We start from the raw sequence: 20,879 nt of genomic DNA, 5'->3' as shown, positions 1-20,879 counted from the left end.
TCCCACAACAGGATGACATGCTAGAAAACCCGGTGATTTAAAAAGGGAAAATTTCCCTGTAGGGGAAAAAAATTTACCAGGATACAGCAAAACCCTGAAGTCATCTGGACTCAATGATGGAAAACTCGGGAACATTCACACCATTTTGGCGATTGATAAAGTGTTTTTTCCCCCTTTGAGTTTAATGTCCCCGGGTTCATCCGTAGCATTTCCTTTTTTGTAAGGTTTAAAAGAGCTTGCGGACCATGCAACAAAACTCCCTTTTTTAAAACCCAGAAACCAGATGATATGAGCATGCAAAAATTTTTTAAAAATTTTGGAACCAAAATCAGCATTCTCAGGACAAATTTTAAAAAAATAAATTCTATGACATTTCCAGGTAATATCTACCCCCAAGGATCATCTCCAACAAGCATCATGTCATCCTCATCATCAGTGTACACTTACCAATTCTTGTTCCTAGCCTTGAGTTCCCCCAAAAATTTTGAAGAATCACCCAATTCAGAGATCAATTCATCATAATTGTTGAATTTGGAATCCACAGACCTACCAAGGGCAGACCCTGCTTTTTAAACCCCGGAAATCACAAGACTTTTCCAAAAAAAGGGGAGAAGTGAATATAAAACTTTCCCTGAAAAAAGAAATTTAAGTTCCAGATGAAAACCTTGGTAACCCGGGATGAACCAGAATGACATTTGGTTTCTCTCTGTTGCTGAAGGAGGGAAGGAGGGGAATTTCCTTTCTCGCCAGCGGCAACTCCATGATCCCCCCTTTTCAACCCCTTTTGATTGATCAGCCCTTTTGATCAAATTCAAATGCAGGGAACTAAAGGAGGATGCCCAGAGTTTTGAGTAAAACCAGGTGAGTTTAGCACATTTCTATTTGAGATTTCTGGTTCTGATGGTGCAGATTCATTTAGGGGGGGAATCCCAAAGAGCTTGCATTTCCCCTTTTCCTTTTGCTTCATGGTATCATGCTGCTCTGCACATCCCGCTTCGGCATCAACTTTTTTGGCTGAAAAAGTTCTCATGTAAGGTATTTTGAAACGGGGAGGGGGCATTGGCCATTTTTTGATCCTTGATTGCCCACCTCTAGGATCATTGATCATGGAAAAGTCCCCCAAAGGCTCCAGGGTCACTATCTCCACGGTAAGATAAAAAGGGTCCAGTTCCTTGAACATGATTCTTAGTACTAGAGTCCATCAGATTAAGGGGGCCAGAAGGAAGCGACCAAATTTTCCCCCAAATTAAGCTAAACTTTGCATCGCACCCCCTGTGTCTGTCGCTTGGGATTTGATTGGTTGCCAAGAGGCATACTGAAACACGGTGTGTATTGTTTTGAGCCAAATCCTGATAACAGATCAGTAAATACGACTCTGGGCGCCCAAAAGTTGACCAGTTATCTGCTCCATGTCTTTTTGAAGCAGAAACATCAATCTTCTCATCTTCTAATGAGGGCTTCCACAAATATGACTTTTCAGAGGAGTCCAACTCATTGGTCTCAGAGAAAGTGCCCCTCAAGGTCGATGATTCTTGACCTTGCAAGACCCTTAAAAACCCAGGGGAAAAGGTGCAGGGTCTGCAGTCATCTTCGTAGGACCTGTATTGCACAACAGATGATTAAGAGATCCACCCCCAACAGCTGATAAATAACAAAATATAGCTATCCCCAGAAGTTTCTCAAGCAGAGAAACAAAAAAAACCAAACCCTTCCCCTAGAAGCACAGAGGTTTCAGACAACGGGGGTAGGACACTTGATCGAGGCCTTTTGGGTCGGGGCACTGGAACGGGATTCAATACAGGGGGAAAAGCGTGTGTTCTTTTTTTCCAAATGAAACTCTTTTAAGGTCAAAATTGCTGAAGTTTCGCCCCCACCGCCCCTTTAAAAAAAGAAAATGTAATAAACTCACCAAAATGATGGGATAAAAAATTAATAATGTGATTGAAAGGGTTCGGATCCTAGTCTTTATTAGAGGGCCAATCATATACCTTAAGGCATCTCCATTTAGAATTTTTTCCATCTATTTGGATCTGCATCCTCAGAACCAAAAAATAGTTCCAGAAAACCCCTACGTAATCAACATCAGAATAAAATTTTCACTCAAGTTCAATGAGTTCTTGTCAATGCAAAATGCTAATATGCTCCCCTACCTCTTTTTGACTTCTTCACCTTCAAATCTCATTTTGAATCGCATTCCTATTGAAAAATTTTTTAATGGACTCCATGTATTGATCATAAGGAACAATAAATTCAGCTGGGCCCCCTGTAACAGATACAAGATATCGTAAGGACATTGAGTTAGCATCCTTACTGATCACATGCAAAAAAAATTTACGTTTAATCAACACTCGACAAAAGGGGAACAAGATAAAATAACCTCTCACCAAAAAAAGGAAAAAAAAAGGGCAGAAAACACAAACCATCAGCTGCTTCTACAGAGTAACACCCAAACGCTTTACTCTAGCGAATCAGCAAAAACATGAATGGGGGAAAATTTACCAAGATACAAGATAGACAATTGATCACAAATCATCACGACCGGGTTGTAATAAACAGTGAACATTATTGGTCTGAATAGCATAAGCTGTTGCAAGCAAAACCCAAAATGCATGCTGTGGCTAGGGTTGACAGATGATGGAACATTACCCTGTTGTCTCATGGCACGCCCCCACCCGCACGCAGCTCTCCATTCTCACCTCTGCAAGTTTGTTACTCATTAGTAAGATTATGAAAATTAGTGAAAAAAATTACTATATATTAATATCTAGAGCAGTATCACACCTCAAAAAAATGAAGGCATCCCCAGCAACCAGCCTCTTGGGAAATAACAAAGACACTCCAACCACTCTGAAGAAGGTGCCTGCGTGGCTGACCTGGCATTCCCCAACTAAAATTAGTGCTATTGCCCCCACAAGTGGCATTTTTCATTTCAAAATGAAAATTATCTGTGGACTTATATGACACGGAGATTTAAAATTCTACATCTGGTTTAAACTGGGAACTTTGTTTTTTTTTCCCAAAATTTAAAACCACGAAATATGTGCCTGAACCGCCACTCTTGTCCATGCAAATCTTTGGCCACTAACTCCTGGGGTTTGGGGGTTGCCGTGACATGTCCTATCATAGAAACAAAAACCCTTTTTAATAACATAAAAAAAAGAGCTTGATATGTTAGAACTTCATAGAGTTTAGGAGGCTTCATCCTAACCAGTGGTGGCAAACATTCATCAGCATGCCGTCTGAGGACCGAGAATCCACCATGAGTGCTGGGATCTGATGCAGTAAGAAATTTTACAAAAAGAATAGACACGGACATGTGGTGGAGGAGAAGGGGGGGAATCTTTTTTCCCCTCGCATTTTCATCTTGCTGCAACAGACAATTACAAGTAAATTAAAAAATAAATACGGAAAATTTATAAAATGTTCATTGTGCAACACAGATCAATTTTCATTTGCTTCAGGCATCAAGGTAATCTGAGCAAACACTTCATCAGTATCCGCCCAGCCTAATCACCAGAAAAGCACAAGATCCCGGTCAGAAAACCTTCAAACAAATTATATACAGACCCAAAAAACCAATAGCTCAATTTAAAATATTCACGAATACTAAGGAAACCCAAAATATAAAAGTACCTTCAACAGGACATTAACCACTCGGCAAAGGATCTTAGGAGGAAGATTGTACACTGGCATCTGCTGGTCCAGCTCTGATTTGTCGATGCCTCCACCTACAACCATGAATCCCACAAACTATAAGTAAAAGCTAAAAAATACCTTTTCCCAAACAGGAAGAACTAACAAATGTTTACGATAAAAAAAAGCCCATTCGAGATGCCCAAACTGACCACAAAATTTCCCGTTCCAAAACCGCCGGAAAATCACTGAATTTCACATGTGAATGTCCCTGAATTCAAAATCGAAACTAAATAAACTAAAAAACGTGACTAAATTAGATCAACTAAAACCCCCGACACCAGCCCAAATTTCCCCCCAAAAATGAAAAAACAAAAAAAGAAAAACCCGTTCTATTTCCCCTGTAAGTTTTAAAACAAGTTCATTTTCCCCGCGGCACCCCCTCACCAGCGGCCCCGCCCCGCCTTCCCCCAGCTCTTTTCAACGCTCTCTCAGCATCCACCGCTACCAAAGCGGAAAAAACAAATTTAGAAAAAGCCGACAAACACGAGCAACGCCAAAAAAAAACCGTGAGTAACACATCAGGAATTACCCTCCCGGCGTCCCCGGGAAATTTATTTTTTCCCCGGGGCGGGATCGCCACCGCCGGCGTCGTTAAACCCTTTCATCAAAACCCCGGGGGGAACCCAGGTTCAGGCGCCTTAATTTATAATAAGCAGATCTCTATTCACAACAAAAATTGATTAAACAAAAAATCCACCGGAAAAAAAAGCGAAAAAGGGGAAAATTCCGGCCAATTTTCGCTAGCAGTGAGGGTTATAAACGGTAATGTAACACAAATTGAGAGGTATTGTTATGAGATATTTTTTAGTGGAGTTGGTGTGTGTGTGTGTGAGGATATCTGAAGCACGGAGAGCTTAAAAGGTGTGGGTTCACTGTTAGCAAATAGTTGATGGGGAGAAACTGTGGAGAGAGAAAAGGTCATGGGGTCAGGACAACCAGACCGATTTAAACGGGGGGATGTTTTGAGCCTTAGTTTTTTTATTTTTTTTTGATAATAATAAAATGATTTTTGTAAAAAAACTAGTAGTACAAGTATACAATAAATAACAAAATAAATTTTAAATTTAAATTTAAAATTTTTAAAAAAATTATGTACACGTACAATTTATGTACATTTATCTTTTCTCATAAAATTTAAAATTTAGGACATTTATGTGTAATAAAACATTTCTAACCCAAAAAATTTGTTTTCGGAAAAATTATATTGAGTCGTTGAACATATATAATAGATATTTTTTTAAAAAATTTTAAATTTTCTAGCTTAATAAATTGTGGTATACGAGAATATGTACAAGACAGCTAGCTAGAAAAAAAAATATGAAGCCCCAGTTGATATGTCATTAATGTAGTGTACGGTGACAAAGATGCATTAACATTTTATTAATATCATTCAATGAAGGAAATGAAACTTTTTCATTAGTAGGTTTGGTTGGCTAATTAATAGCTAAAAAAATAAATATTATGATGTGCCTAATTCTTCATTTTTTCCAGTCTTCCCCTTTATATTGGCAGGGGGGGTCCTACTAAAAAGTCAAAATTTTATTTTTTATTCTAAATAAATGTGATACTTATAAATTACAAATTAAGTAAAAATATAAATAAAAAGGTCTAGGGTTTTTGCAATTAAAAATGGAGATGTTCAGTAGAAGAAAAACAAATACTGTAAAACATTTGTAAATTAGCAAGAATACTTTTTTATATTTCAAAAAAAATTTAATACAAAGAAACATCTAAATATAAAAATAATTAAAAAAACTTGATAACAAAATTACCAACCCCGCTTAGCATATGATAACTAATTGCCGAAAAACATTATAATCCTAACAAATTTGAAGTACATAGAGGGTATAGAACTATAAATAAAGCATTCAACAGCATCTAAGGATTTAAATAATTAAATGTATCATAATTTACATCTATCAACTTATATTAAACTAAATTTACAAATTAAGTAGACGTTGTGTAACTACGAAGCTAAAAAAACTGATGGTATTGTTTTCTGATTGCACTCTATACCCAAATTTAATTTGCAGGTAAAACTTTTTCTTTAAAAATAAAAACCGACAATTATCATATTAAAACTAATTATTATTTCACCATGTCAACTGTCTCTATGGAATATATAATTAAAAATAACAAATCATAATGCCTTCTAATATTTTACTTCCGTAATTACCATTGTATCACATATTTTCATACATTTTCGAAAACTAATCAATTCATTCATACGAAGCCTAAAATAATCAAACACCTTTATTTCTAAATTGCTAAAATTGATTTACACACCAATATTGAAGGATAAGATTATTTAAATTTTAATTAATCCATCAAAGTAAACGGTAAAACAGAATTGAATATTGTATCTGTCATGTAGCTGAAAAATGGCTCATATTGGGTTTTATTTTATTTATGGATAAAACCCTACGTGAGTAGTATTCTAGTCATTTAATCCACAGCCCCTACAATTCCTTTTGTCAAAATATATAAATGCTAGTAATAAATTTGAAATGGACTAAAAATATTAAAAATAGAGTACGTGTCATATAAAAAGAATTTACTACTATAAGAAGACCGACAAATTACGAGTACGTAATATTATAATGGTCCTTAAATTAATTAACTAATTAATTGCGATACAAATAAAGCGCATTTTAATTTCATCTAACTAATAATTTTCACTCAATGAGTTTTTTGGCCTAAAGCGTAAACAAAATTAAAGTGGCAGATAAATTCATGAAGAAATAGGAGAAGTATTTGCCATTGCCACCACTCCTTCAATAAATAATTATACATTACTACTGTTATTTGCTTTTCGTGGTCCACTTTCTAGCAACAAAGTTTTAAGACCGTCGTGCCAAGAAAAGATGTTCATTTATGTTTTTAGGTAAACTTTTTTGTATGTACAAAATTATGTTGTAGGATATTAAAATTAGGATTAAATACAAAATTTATAAGTCAAGGATTGTTTTAAAGTAATGGGTATCATATAAGTCAAGGATTGTTTTAAAGTACTAAGAAATAAACATTAATAATTAAAGATAAAAAAAAAACATGGATTTTGAACAATTAACTAAGGGTATTTCCGTCAGACTAATAATCATATAACTATTCATCTTATATTAAATTTGAGAGTATTTTATTTGGGAAGGGTGGTATGACTAATTATCAGATATTATTCACTAAGTTTAAGTTGTAATTTAATCACTGACAAGACATATTTAATCAGAGATATAATCTTACAAATCAATCAGCCCGGGTTTTTATTTTATTAACTTTTAGGTGTCTCGGTTATTATTCAACATCCAATTATAACTTAAGTTATATGATATGATCCTCATCATTTGATTGGTAAAAAATAAGGATTATGGAAGAACGCCTTCGGAAAACTTGACGGATGGATGAATGACGCCTCATAAGTTGGATAATTTGATAAGTCATGGATATTGAACGATTGACGCCACAAAGAGTATGAAAAATTTGATAAGTTGCATTAAAATCTCAATAAATTGTTAAATTGAAGAGATCTCAAGAGAATACAATTAAACTCATATATAATATAATTGATTAAAGTTGAATTTTATGATCCATCATAATGAAACCTTTATATAAACATTAACTTTTAGATATAAAGAAATAATATTTAAAGAAAATAAATTAAAAATGAAGTTAACTGAAAACTAATTAGTAGAGAGAAAAAAAATCAAAATAAAAACCAAAATAACTTAAAGAATTAAAAAAAAACTATATTATTGAAAGAAAACCAACCAAAACTAATTAATGTCTAATTATGTCTGCATCATTCCTCATTTCTTTAAAAGAATTTTCCCTAAATCTTGAATTCTCGCTTTTTTATTATGATCAAAATACTTCTCTATAATCTAACTCTAGTTTATCTTGTTTTAGCGATCCAACATGCAAATTAAGTGTATACTAGTATAATTTTTGTCCCGAAACACTGCCCACTTTTCACCTTGCTTGGACTTATTGGGAAACTAATGAACTCACTTCTCTTTATTTATTCCATATGTCCCAATAGTTTCAACCTCTTTGTATTTTGATTAATAATTAAAATATCGGATTAATAATTAAAATATCGATTTTTTATTAGAAAAAATTACATTTTAATACCTAAAATTATTAGTAACTTTTTATTATCACATCACAAACTAACGGTAAAGACAATCAAATACTCAAAGCTCAAGTTTTGATGGGACGATTACTCATCTATCTTAAAGTTATATAATCAAAAATAACTTAAAATGTGTGTTCTTGTCATGTTTTATTTATTTATCTTTCCCAAAGACCAACTGTCACTAATCTTAACCAAAATGGTCTTAACTTTCGACGGCAATGGGGGATTTTTGTTGCGAAAAACAAATCCGATGACATAATTGTTAAGTGTTTGATAATTTGAGCTTGAAATTGTTGTAGCCTTATTTGAATAATTTGAATATAGATATACATGATTGTTTCCTTATTTTATGTGTCACTCATTTTCACGTAAATATATATCAAATTAAGAGAATAATAAAGAAAAAAAGAAAAAAAAAGAAAGAATGAATGAAAGGATAAAAAAAGATTAAAAAAAGAGTAGTGATAAATTAACAAAATTGTATGTAAAATCTGGGGTATTTTTGTCATTTTTTATCATATGCAACAATTAAAGGACTTGCCTATTTCAATTATACTTTAGTTTTACATTATAATCCTCATGTTAATTAAAGAATAAACAATAATACTTTCAACTAAAATTCAAAAAGAAAATACTTATATATATTTCTAACAAAAATATTTTTTTTTCAGAAATTTTTTTTCATCATGTATTTTCTACTTCTAACAAAAAATTTTGAAAACAAGTTAAAAAGTAAAAATATAAATAAAAAAAGATAGTGAAAAAAATTGATAAGTAAATTTAAATTAATTAAATCAAACTGCGTAACTTTTTTTTTCCATAAACAATTTAGTACTATAACTTATTACAAAGAAATTTAAATGACATGTTTTTTTAATTTTGTAAACTAATAATTTTTTTTCTTTGAAAGATCAACCAATATGTACTACTCCCAATAGTACTTGTGAAATTAAAAGTTGAAATTAACAGTAAAATATCAATAGTTTAAGATATATACGACATAATAAAAGAGAACTTCCAAATAAAAGAGTATTTTATCTAATTTTTATTTTGTAAAAGGAACTATTTATTTTTTTTCATATCTATGTGATAGTTTAAATAAATGAATTAATAAGAAAAAATTGTAATAATATAATTTTCCTCCTATAATTATAAATAGGGTCATATTAGTCATAAAAATATATAATTAATGATACTACCAAATCAAAAATAAATCAGTCTTATCCTATTTAAATTTAAAGAGCATTTTGTATATACAATTTTTTCAAATTTATATTTAGCCTTAGTAAAGATGCGGCCAAACACTTGAAAAGGGCTTTGAAAAATTGACCTTTATTGATTACCGTTTTTATTTTACCCATTAGATGTGGTGTGGTGATTGGCTAATTTTTTCTTTCTTTCTCAAATTTATTACTCCACTATCGCAACTTATAGAAGTAGAAATTAACAAGTACGTACTTATTTGACTTGCTCGGGGCACAAGTGTCTTTGCATAGAATAATTATGGATAAGGATGGTAGAACATATGAGAAGTGAGAACATATTTAGATTAGTTTTTATATTATGTGTTTTTTAAAATTAACTATGTTTTGTAAGTCGTGTGTGATATGTTTTGGTTAAATTCAAATATTGGACTTTGAAATTCAATCGCGAGTTCACATTTCAATCAATTAAATCATTATAATAAAATTATTAGTAGAAACCAGGATTTGATAACTGTAAGATTTTGATCCTGTGATATATCTATCTTATATAATTACCAGTTCTTTTTGGTAATTCTACTCTGGTTGTACATTTCACTATCACAAATAAATTGATACAAAAATATGTCGTTTAGTCAAAATACACTTTGTCTAATAGACTCCACTACAACATCAGCAAAGATGTGAGTTAGTCGTTTTGAGTGAAACATGAAAAAGTAGAGTTCACAAATTAGGAAATAAATGTGCCTCCACCTAATCTTTTAGTACCATTTTACTTGTATAATATTTTCCTTTTAATTTGTAGACCCTTTTCATCGAGGAGAAGAATAATTCAATAACATTTTGGGAAAATAGTTATTGAATTAAAGATTTTAATTTGGCATGAGAATACTTTTCGATTGTTTAAACAGTAGCTTTGATGGGGAAAATGATACCAAATTACCAATATTTTAAAAACCGGACCGCCATTAACTACGGCTACGTTCACGGTTCAACCGGCTCAATCATCTAGCGAACGTTTTCTGTTACAAATTATATATAATATATAAAATATATTCAATTTCAATGAATGATATAATTTATAAATTTTTTATCAATAAATATAATTAAATGTACAAATTACAAGTTAGTATGGATAAAATTTTTAATATTTTAGATATAAAAAAAGATAATTCATAATAATTCAAAAAAATTATATGATAAAATATATAAATAAATATTAATGATTAATTAGTTTTGATGAATATATACTATATAGTAAATAATTTATTATAAACCTTAGGTATAACTACTTATATTTACATAAGTATCTATATTATACAAATAATAGTTAATTTTAGAAAAAAGAGTAATTTTAGATATAAATATATTATCATATTTAAAGCTACTTTTAATATAAATTTAAACTTGAATTATTAGTTTGTGTGAATAAAAAAAAAATTTTTTTAATATAAAAATTTAAAGTTTATTTATTTAAAAAGAAAAGCTTGTGGTGAGTGGTAATGGACTTGGTTTTTGACCAAAAGATCATAGTTGACCGCACCAAAAACACTTATTTTACAAAAAAATTTTTAAAAAAAAGAAGTAAACCGGTTTCGGTTCCCCCTAGCCCCGGGTTTAACCGGCCCGGGTTTCCCGGGTTTGCGGGGGCTCAACGTTGGGGGTTTTATAAAAAACCCGGGCCGGGGTCACCCAACCCCTTCCCGGCCGCCCGGGCGAACCGGGCCGGCGGCCCCCTTTCCTTGAATTTCTTCGATAACCTTTTAAAATATCATGTTTACCTGTAATGTATTTTTCTTTTAAATTGAATTTGGATTCATTACTTTTAAAAATTTAATATAAATACATCAAATGGATATAATATAGGAGTAGTATTTTTTTAAAAAGAAATTTTGTTGTAAAGAATAGTTAAAATTGACTCTTATTTTTGCATTTTACCGTTTGTCAGTGTCTCCCTAATTTTTGATATTTATAATATCTCATTTATTAGATTCTAAATTTTTGAGTGCAACATATACATTTGGGGGCAAAAACATTGAATTAATACAAAAATCATGATAATAATTAATGTATTAACTAATCTAAAGTGGTGTAACACTAAAAATCTTAGGTTTAGCCCAATAAGATATAATGGTTAATGTGTATACTTATATAATATTGAGATATAGTAGAAAATCATTTGAAAAAAAAAGTGTGTAAATGAAAGGGAGGATAAGATTTCAAGTTGAATTAATTGAGATAAAGTGGTTAATTGAACAAACTACTTATTTAACATTTGAAATAAAGTAGAAAAAAAAAAGCAAGTATTTAGTTGGGGTAGAATTGTTAATGTGTAAACCAAAGATTTTAAATTTTTTGTGTCCACTGAGATATGATAATTGTGTAACATATTCTTACATAACATTGAGATAATGTAGTAGAAAAGTCATGCAAAGTATATGCGCGTCAATCAGTCGTTAGATTGATTAATCATAAAATCAAAAATTCAATGTTCAAATTTTGTGGATTTAATGAAAAAAACCAAAAGTACACGCATCCAATTTCATGAGGGTTTAAAATGAAATTAAAAAAACAAATTGTCCCCTAAATTATTTGAAGAAATCAATGGATCTTTTGATTTTCCACATTGCAAGTTGCACAATAAATCGAAAAGAAGATAAAAAAAGTAGAGAGGGAATAAAAAAGTGGAACATGAGAAGGTGGTGCGTTGCCACATTCCTAGATTTGTGTTTCCTTAAATACGACAGTAATTTTTTGGGGGGCCACATTAGCCTGCCTCCCTCCGCTCAACCCCCGAACAAATCCTTATTCCTATTTGCAATTTTAAACCCTTTTTAATTAATATTTAAGTATTTATTCAATGTACAAAACAAGTACTATATGGAATGCTGTTAATCATTCTAGATGGATTCGTTTACTAAGTAAATCCAAATAAGATCAATGAAAAAAAGCACTCCATAATACAAGGATTGAAGCATAATTATTAGAATGAACCAAGTCAACATTTCTCAACTTGTAAATGACAAAAAATTAAATTTTGTGCACGGCATGAAAAATAGCACGAGACCAATTCTGCGTCTTCCACCACCGTTTTGTCCTAGTTAAATTATAAAAGGCCCAAAATTCCCATATTTTTTGCCATTACGGAAAAAACAAAATTCAATTATTTTCTCATAGCAATTTAAATATAAAAGAAAAAAGTATATACTAGTTCGAGTTACATCACGGAATAAATTAGTTTTAATACGACGTAGCATATAAAACACTATTGCCAACCAATTACTCCATAGTCCATATAAAACAATATTGCGGTTGGGAATATTTAGCTTGAATATTTTGCCCAAAACCCTAAGTGATCATTGTATTCAAATTGCAATATATAATTAATTTCTTATTTTATACCCAAGTATTAGTATACTTTTGGAATGGTAGGTTATTAATTTTGCAAGGCATCTTACAATCAGGTGGTGACACGTTAGTCTAAATCTGAGACACGTGGCGAGTAGTGACTGCATAGGTTAGGTCGATGAAACGGTCAAGATGATGTCGGTTGCACCTTCTTATGACGTCATCCTTTTCCAACAGTAGAAATCACTAACCCTAGGTTTATTATTTATATCTTTCATTATCTTCAGATCTGTCAATACCTTAGTTATTACTCCATTCTCAAAAATATAAACATATAGTTTAACATATTTTAATATATAATTAATAAAGTAAGAGAAAAGATAATAAATGATAGTAAGTATTATTAATGAAGAATGAATTCTTTGTTATTGATAGTGTATATGTATAAGTTATAAATAAAATGATCGTAAGGATAATGTAGTTGTTTAACTATTTAAAAATTAGAAAATTTATATTTTTAGGGCGAACTAATAAAATAGTAGTTCATATTTTTTAAAAGCACGTAGAGTAATTTTTTCAAAATAATTAGTTTGATTATATTGCTAAGAATAACTAATATACGGACTAGTAGACATGATAAAATCATTGCTTTCGTAACAATATTATTCTATAATGTTAATAATTTACTTAAACACTTGAATAAGTACATATTTTATAATTAAGATTTTTGTTGACAATATATGCAATATTTATATGTGTGAAAGTTATTATTATTATTATTATTATTATTATTATTATTATTATTATTATTATTATTATTATTATTATTTATAAATTTTCTAAATATAGTAAATATATAATTCGATGATGTGGCGTATCCCTATCCACTTCTTTTAATCATCTTTGTATGCATACATAATTGATTACTATTTTATAAGAATCAAAGCTTGAAAGGTACATATATAGTCGGCTCTATTAAATTCCTTAAATTTGTGACTTCACATTTTTATATGATCTAATTGGTTTGAATCCAACATTTTCGCATTTGACAAACAAACATTAAAAAATAGAAACCAGTTGTTGAGGGCTATACCTATTCAAAGATGATGGAATCATGTTTAGTTATCTCTTGACTCCACAAGATTAGACCACATAATCTGAGACAGCTATTCTCTAATTACACGATAATCTTAAATATATAGGTCTTAACCACTCTTATATGATTGAGTCGACATTTGTAAAATATAATTAATTCTTATGTTCAAGTGTGAAGTGTCCAGTGATTTGTGGTAATGATAGTAAGATGGCCTACCCATATATTGTCCAATCAAATTATTTTATTTACACAAATTCAAATGTTTCTTTATGTTTGTACGTGGAAGTAATTTTATTCATTCAATTTGACTCGATACAAAATGCACATGAAAGTTGAAAAATTAGAAGGTTGTTGCCATCTTTAATACTTATATTAGTATTCATTATTCAAACATATATTGCAGTTGAGAATGAGTCTTATCATGGCAATTATTGGTTACAAGAATTTTGTGCATTCACAACGCAAGGCATATTCGCACCATTTTCTTAACTATTCATAATAAGTCACGTATGTATTTTTCTCTAAAGTTATTATTTTAATTTTTGTTAGTTCATATATACTACGATTTCAATTTTTTTCAAACAACTGAACACATCAAATAAAATTTTGTCATTTTCTTTTGGTAAAAAGGGTGCAGTTAGATTAAATTACATGAAGACAAGGATTTGATCTCAATCATGCCAAATTTAAATTCGCTTAAAGTTAAAAAAAGGTCTGATTAATTGAATAATTTTACTAGTAGTATATGTAACTTAAAAAAACTACAACGAAAAGAACTAGCATTTGTATTACTCAAATAAATTATATTTAAAAAAAAAAAGTACTTAATTGATTAAGTTTTGGTCGGTCCCTCACTTTTCCGTGTATGAGGTATTGATAGTGTAATTAATTTTTTTGCAAATGATAATCATAAAGTTTCAATCCAAAGATAATTAATAGTAATAAAAAAGAAGTTGGTCAGATTGCTTAATCAAATGCCCGTATTTTTGGGAAGTCATTTTCGATGAAACGCTACATTGTATTTTTACTTTAACTTTTCCTCATTATTTAACGTTTTTTTTTAAATTCATATCAGTGTCACCATTTAGAAGAACTTTTTTTAAAGTTCGATTTTTTTAAAATTTTTTTATTAATAAAAATCAAATTTTAAAAAAAATTATGTATGAATTTATAAATTGTGATAATCAATTATTAGCAAACTAATAAATAAAAAATGAAATGCTAAAAGAATACGCTGGTTGGATATAAAATTCTAATTAAAAAATTTAAAACAGAACACAAGGTTAAATTTATGAAATAAACCTAGAACACGAGAAATTCACATTGAAGAACAAATTAGAAGTTCCTTCGAAAAAAAACAAAAATAAAAATGGTAGTACGAAGTATTGAAGAATAAAATCTGAAGTAGGCCATCTGGCAACATGTCATCCACTTTGAAATATCATGTATGGTAATTTTTGATTAAGAAAAAAAACCCTACTAAATGAAATTACTATATAGAATGTTATTTTAAGAGAATAAATAAAAGCATTGGAAATGAAATGAAATGAAATGAGGCCTGCTTAGTTGCTTATTTACATGAGCTGATAAACAGTAGTGCAATAATGTTTTTCTTTAGTCGAACAATCAAACGTGACATGGTCCATGGCCATGGGACAACTCCTTTTTATTTTCTACATACACTTAATATACGGAGTACTAGTAAATGACATATATTTAATGGTCAGTCCCTGGATTGAATTCAAGACTTTTATATCGAATACCATCGCTCTTTCATCGACCAAATACTAATACAAGTACAAAACCATGTTTTTCTTGGTTTTGAGAGTAATCAACTAGTCCATTCTTCCCTATGACAAGCAATGATAGCAAAGGGTTGGTGCTAGAACCTCACACTCTGTCTTGAGTAATATACTAGCTTTGATGAAATTTGGGATTAGTTGTGACTATAGAAGAAAAAGGTTAGCCAGTTCAGTGGCATATTCAGCATTCGAAATAGAAGAGGCAAACATGACTATTTTTTTGGATTCGTGGAACGTCGGAGGAAAACAAAGAGTATATGAAAATTTTACGTCCGAGTAAGAGAAATTAGTGATGAGGCAACATCCCCAAACCACCTGGATCCACCACTGGCCAAGTTGATATTAGTTTTCCTAAGGTGTTTGTTACTTCGTCCTTAACCTGATCACTTGATTAACTTTTGAAACTATTTTGTTTTTTAATTCGTTCCCTTGTCGTGCTTAGTGGTATTTTGAGTGGGTGGTTCTACAATTTGCTTCTACTCAGTTTTTGTTTTTGTGGTGAGTATTTTGGCTCGAGCCTATAAAAGATTTTCACAAAATTAGAAAGTTTGAGTGGCCATTTTGTGAAGATGGAATCAAAAATGAACTTGACTTGTGTTTCCATTTCCTATCTCATCAATGGCTACATCGCCAATTCACCAACCATATTTTGACAAGTGGAATTTTGAAACATGTACAAATAGGAAGAGTGCAATGATGCAACGTACCTCCATCAGAGTAATGGGTGGCTTCCACTAGTTAGGAAATGAGAAACACCTGTCGTCCCTGCGAGAAAATGTTGTACAATGGACCACAATGTACCATATGTACCATTTAATACAATTATACAAATAATACTACTGTATTAAAGTCACATATACTATATCTTCGTCACATATACTATATCTTCTATATAAGGGCATTTATTGTTACGATTCACCAGAGTGTCGCATGGTAGCAAATTTCTCAATTTCAACTTCACCACTAATGGATCAAGCAATCATGATTTTAGTACTATTATACCGTAACAGTATACTCCCTCCATCCCAATTATGCACTTTTGGTGATAGTAAAATTTTTAATGCACGATTATTAAAGATGACGAAAGAAAAAGTAATTAAAATATTATTAAAAAAATAGTCTTATCTCATTGAGAAAAGAGTTTCTAAAATTAAAAATACATACTCTTATAAGTTGGATTAAAATGAAAAGAGTCGATTTTTTTGAAGGGTAGCACTATATCATAATTTGACTTCATATTTGATTTCCATCTTGAATAAATTGTTTTCCCAAAATAGTAATATAATTAAAAAAAAATTTTTTATCATGCTAAAAAAGAAAATTAAAATATTGATAATACTTCCTCCATCTCATTATAGTTTAGGTGTATTTTTTAGGCACATAACATAGACCATGTAATGATTAGAAAAGAAAATAGAATAGATAATAAGTCATAAAAGATAGAATACATCAATAAAAAAAGTAAAATATGAAAGAGAATAAAAGTACTAATAAATATTAAATGTGTTTAAGTTTTTGCTATAAAGGGAAGAATTAAAGTGGAATGTCTGGGAAAAGAAATACTACGTACAACCTGGAAGGTTAATTTCATGATGGTTATGAGGATGAATTTGTGATTTCCTGTCTAACAAGGCTTTTATGTTTACCCACCCCGAAAAAGACAAGATTCCCCGGAAGAAGGTTGACTGAAAAGTGAGGGAAAAGGAAGAGTTAAACTGAGCATCCAAATGGAGGCAAAATGGGAATCACAAGAATTTTAGAAGCTCTACATACTATAAATAAGAGCACCGGGTCAACATGAAGATATCTCTTTTTCCACTTTGGCTCTTAGCTTAGCTTTTCCATTTTTCTCTACACACACTTTGAGGGGAAACATCTTGGGGAGATCACGTTCGGATCTAGTTGTGTAACACGTCTCACTGGGGGCGAAGATACAATGTTATTTGCTTTTGCTTACATTCGATTTCCGAGCTCGCTTGTTGGCTCGGTGGTTTTTTTTATTCTCTCGTTGGGTACTTCGATTTTGCTAGGAGATTGCTATTTTGGTTTCGTTATGATATTTCTTTTATTTGTTTGTTTTGGTGGATATTGTTCGTTCGAGTTTGGAGTTTGAATTGCATGAAAATTTGTAGTTGGTCGGTTAATCTAGTTGAATCGGGAAGACGAATGGAAATGGTGTTGATTGCTGATGGCTTGTTTCTGAGGGGATGAAGCATCCGACATGTAGACTCGTTTCGCATTTGCATGGTTATGATAATTTGAATTCTATTTTACTTGTTTCGCTTCGCCTAGTAGTCATAGATCTATGTTAGTTTCAGTAGTTCTTGGTCAATCGGTTTAATTTCGTTTGCCCGTTTCGATTTTTTGTTGCTCTTTTCACCGTTGTTTCGTGATAAAAGTTAGAGAAGATGATGTCGTTGTTAGTTAGTCCTTAGTTGTAACTCAGTTTTTTTTTGTCGTATATGCCGTTTAAGGAAATGGTCCCCACGTTTAGCTTTTCCTATGTCTAGGCTAGCTTAAGAAGTCGTTACCAGCCAGTAGTTATTTCAAATACTTTTAGTCATTATGCATGTCCCCCCTAGATCTACAGTTAGAGTAGAATATTTCATTTACCAAGTCTAGGAATTAAATCTCAACCCCAAAATTGCGTGGGCAAGACCAAAAATAGCTTCCGGTCTTTGAGCATGTTTATTTGCACATCTCGTCTTCGTGGATTCGATCCCCGTTTCCCCCGACCAACCTTTTTAGCAAAAAGGGGGTTTTGGGGTTTTGAAAGGTGAAGGAAGTGATTGTATGCCCAACGACGTAACCCAAGGATTCTCTCGTGTTCATGACCCGTGCCTAGTGGATTCTCGGGCGGGGGATTTAATTTCAAACACACCCCGCGACTTATCCCCTTTTTCAAATGGCGCGTTCCGGGATGGATGGCGTAGTTTGTTTTCGTGTTTAAAGATTTGGAGTATATAGTTTTTTAAATTTCGTTATTTGTTTTTTCATGACGCATGAGCAAGGGCTCACGATTTGGGAACCGGAGTAACCCATCTAGATCGAGCGACGCTCAAGTCGGTGGCAGGTTAAGGAATCTACATCCAAAACACCACCGGATCGGGGTTTACGACAGATCCATTTCGTTTGAATCATAAAGTGAAAGGAGTGGAATTCCAAGAGAGGACCCAAAGTCGTCTCGAAACCAACACTCCAAACAGAGAGACGACGTAGATATGGCACACCGGTGGACCCCGACCCGGGAGATCGGTTCACTCACGCGCATCCGGATGGTGAACCCGCCCATGCCATAGTCTCAATCGCCCATAGGTCTATTGATTTTTGAGGCCTCTCGCCGTGGGGAACCGCGGTCGAGCCATCGAATCCAGGATCGGGGCGGTGGGCGCGGCAACCGGGGATGTCATCATGCTGCGAGAATAGGCGAGACCTCCTTTTGCTTTCTCGACGCTCCCAATTTTGCGTCAATTCCGAAGAACCGCGTCGATGAGTTTCCGGACGGTTTCCGTCCGTGGCGACACCTCCCGCCATGAACTCCTTGTGGTAGAGTGGATCCATCACCGTAATCCGTAATCAAAAGAAAACATGGTAGAAATCGGTTAAGGTTTGCAATTCTTGAGAGAGAAACAAGGTAGAGAGAAGGGAGAGAATCGGCGTTTGTCGTTGAGATTTTTGGAGAGAGAAATTGACTAGCCCTTTTGGTGAAAAGATGGTGCGTTTGCAGGCGTGATGTAAGCAAACCATACCCTCCCATAAATATCGACAATTTTGAAATTCAAATTTTCTCCATCCCCCCCCTAAAATTCCTTTTTAGACTTCCTTCCCTAGCTAAGTTCCCCGACTCCCACTTTACACTTATATAAAAAAAAAAAAAACGCCGACTCCGGTCGAGGATAAAATACAAGACAAACGATTTTCCTCCCGAGTCCGGCTTCGAAAATATTTTTGGAAGATTTAGATTTTCTCCTTTTTTTTGGATTTTTACTTATTTACATAACGCAATTAAACTATTTACACAACGTTTTTGTATTCCCAGATCCCATGGTTCAATGTATGTATTAAAAAAAAATAAACCAATTAACCGACCCAGGGAAATTCACGAGAACACTTCCTCGCTGTCAGGGGATATAGGAGTGCGCGTAGTGGCACTTCCTCCACTACACACAACCCCAATTATCCATATAGACCTTTACTCTATGACCATTAACAAGGAAAGGGGGTAGAGTTAGAGGCACTTCCCCGGATCTCTACCCCATTCGCGCAGAGGCCGACAACCGGATATGGACCGATCCACTTAGACTTCAACTTTCCGGCATAAGCTTAGTCAGGGATTGGAAAAGGAGCACCTTTTGTCCCACATGGAGTTCCTTGACTTGGGGATTCTTCTCATGCCATAACTTTGTCCTTTCCTTATACCAATGGATCATAAGCACCTTAGTTCCTCCAACTTAGAATCGAATTCCTTTCCTCTTCACAAGCAAGGCTTCATACTCATCTCTTTGGACGCCGACGCCTTTCCATACCCACGGCAAAGTGGCACATTTTGCCAAACACCAACCTATAAGGCGACATTCCGAAGGAGTCTTGAAAGCAGTTCGTAAGCCCATAATGCATCACGAGCCTCTTACTCCAGCTTTTCCTCGAGGGATTGATGTCTTCTCTAGTATTGCCTTGATCTCTTGATTAGAAATTTCGCCGGCCCGAGGTGGTAGGGTAGATATCCTATGGGCACACCATATTTCCTCATCGAGCCTCGATGGTGCGATTACAAAAATGTGCCCCCCGGTCCGAGACGATGGCTCGAAACCGATCCTTTGAAGATATTGGCCAAATTTTCTTTTTTCCTTGATTAAATGTCGGGGTTTACCTTTGGCTTTACCCTTTTAAACACATAGTCCCCCCGGACCAATATATATTTTTTCCCCATGGATGAGGAAACGGCCCCAGGGGTCCATCCCCCACACGTCAAGGTTTTGGACAATCGGGGGGGCCCGGGGCATCTCGCCCCCTTTAAATTTCCCCCCCCCTTTGGCCCCTTTTCGCAAAAACCGACAAAACTCAAAGGCATTTTTTATTAAGCGTGGGCCCCGGTTAAACCCACTACCCAATACTTTCCCCGATGTTTTCGGTCGGGTTCCTCCACACGCCAAAAAAGTGGGGAATGACCCAACAAATCCTTTGTTTTCATTTGGGAATGCACCCCCGATCAGGGGGATTTGAGCACTCTTCCATAAGTAAGGATCACCCCAAAAGTAATTTTTGGGCTTCATTTTTAGTTTTCATTTTCCGGGCCCGGAAATTTTTAATTTGACACCCCCCGTGCCCAAAAGAGTTTGCCCAAACCCGAACCATGGTTCTGCGTTTAGTGTTCGTTTTCCGTCGGATTTTTGGGCCAAGGAACCCCAAAAACCGCCCCCCAAGGGACGGCCTGGGGAACCCCCCAGATAAAAAAAATGCTCTTGGGGAAAAGCATGGGGATGGCTTCCCTTTCCCCCGGGAAAAACCCGTTTCAAGTGTTTTCCGGTTTCTTTTATTTTTTTCCCTTTTTTTGTCTCTCACTTTCCAATCAAACTCTTTAAAAGCAACACCCAAGGGAACCC

At 33.3% G+C, this 20,879-nt stretch overlaps 1 pseudogene; it reads right to left on the bottom strand.

Moving 5' to 3' along the window:
* Window positions 1–110: 110 nt before the first annotated feature.
* On the bottom strand, window positions 111–18,837 carry LOC125198232 (annotated as a pseudogene).
* Between the last annotated feature and the right edge of the window lie 2,042 nt (window positions 18,838–20,879).

Source organism: Salvia hispanica, unplaced genomic scaffold (assembly GCF_023119035.1).
Source record: "Salvia hispanica cultivar TCC Black 2014 unplaced genomic scaffold, UniMelb_Shisp_WGS_1.0 HiC_scaffold_1303, whole genome shotgun sequence".
NCBI lineage: Eukaryota > Viridiplantae > Streptophyta > Magnoliopsida > Lamiales > Lamiaceae > Salvia > Salvia hispanica.
Note: the sequence above shows the minus strand (reverse complement) of the source record. Positions and strands in the feature narration are given on the sequence as shown.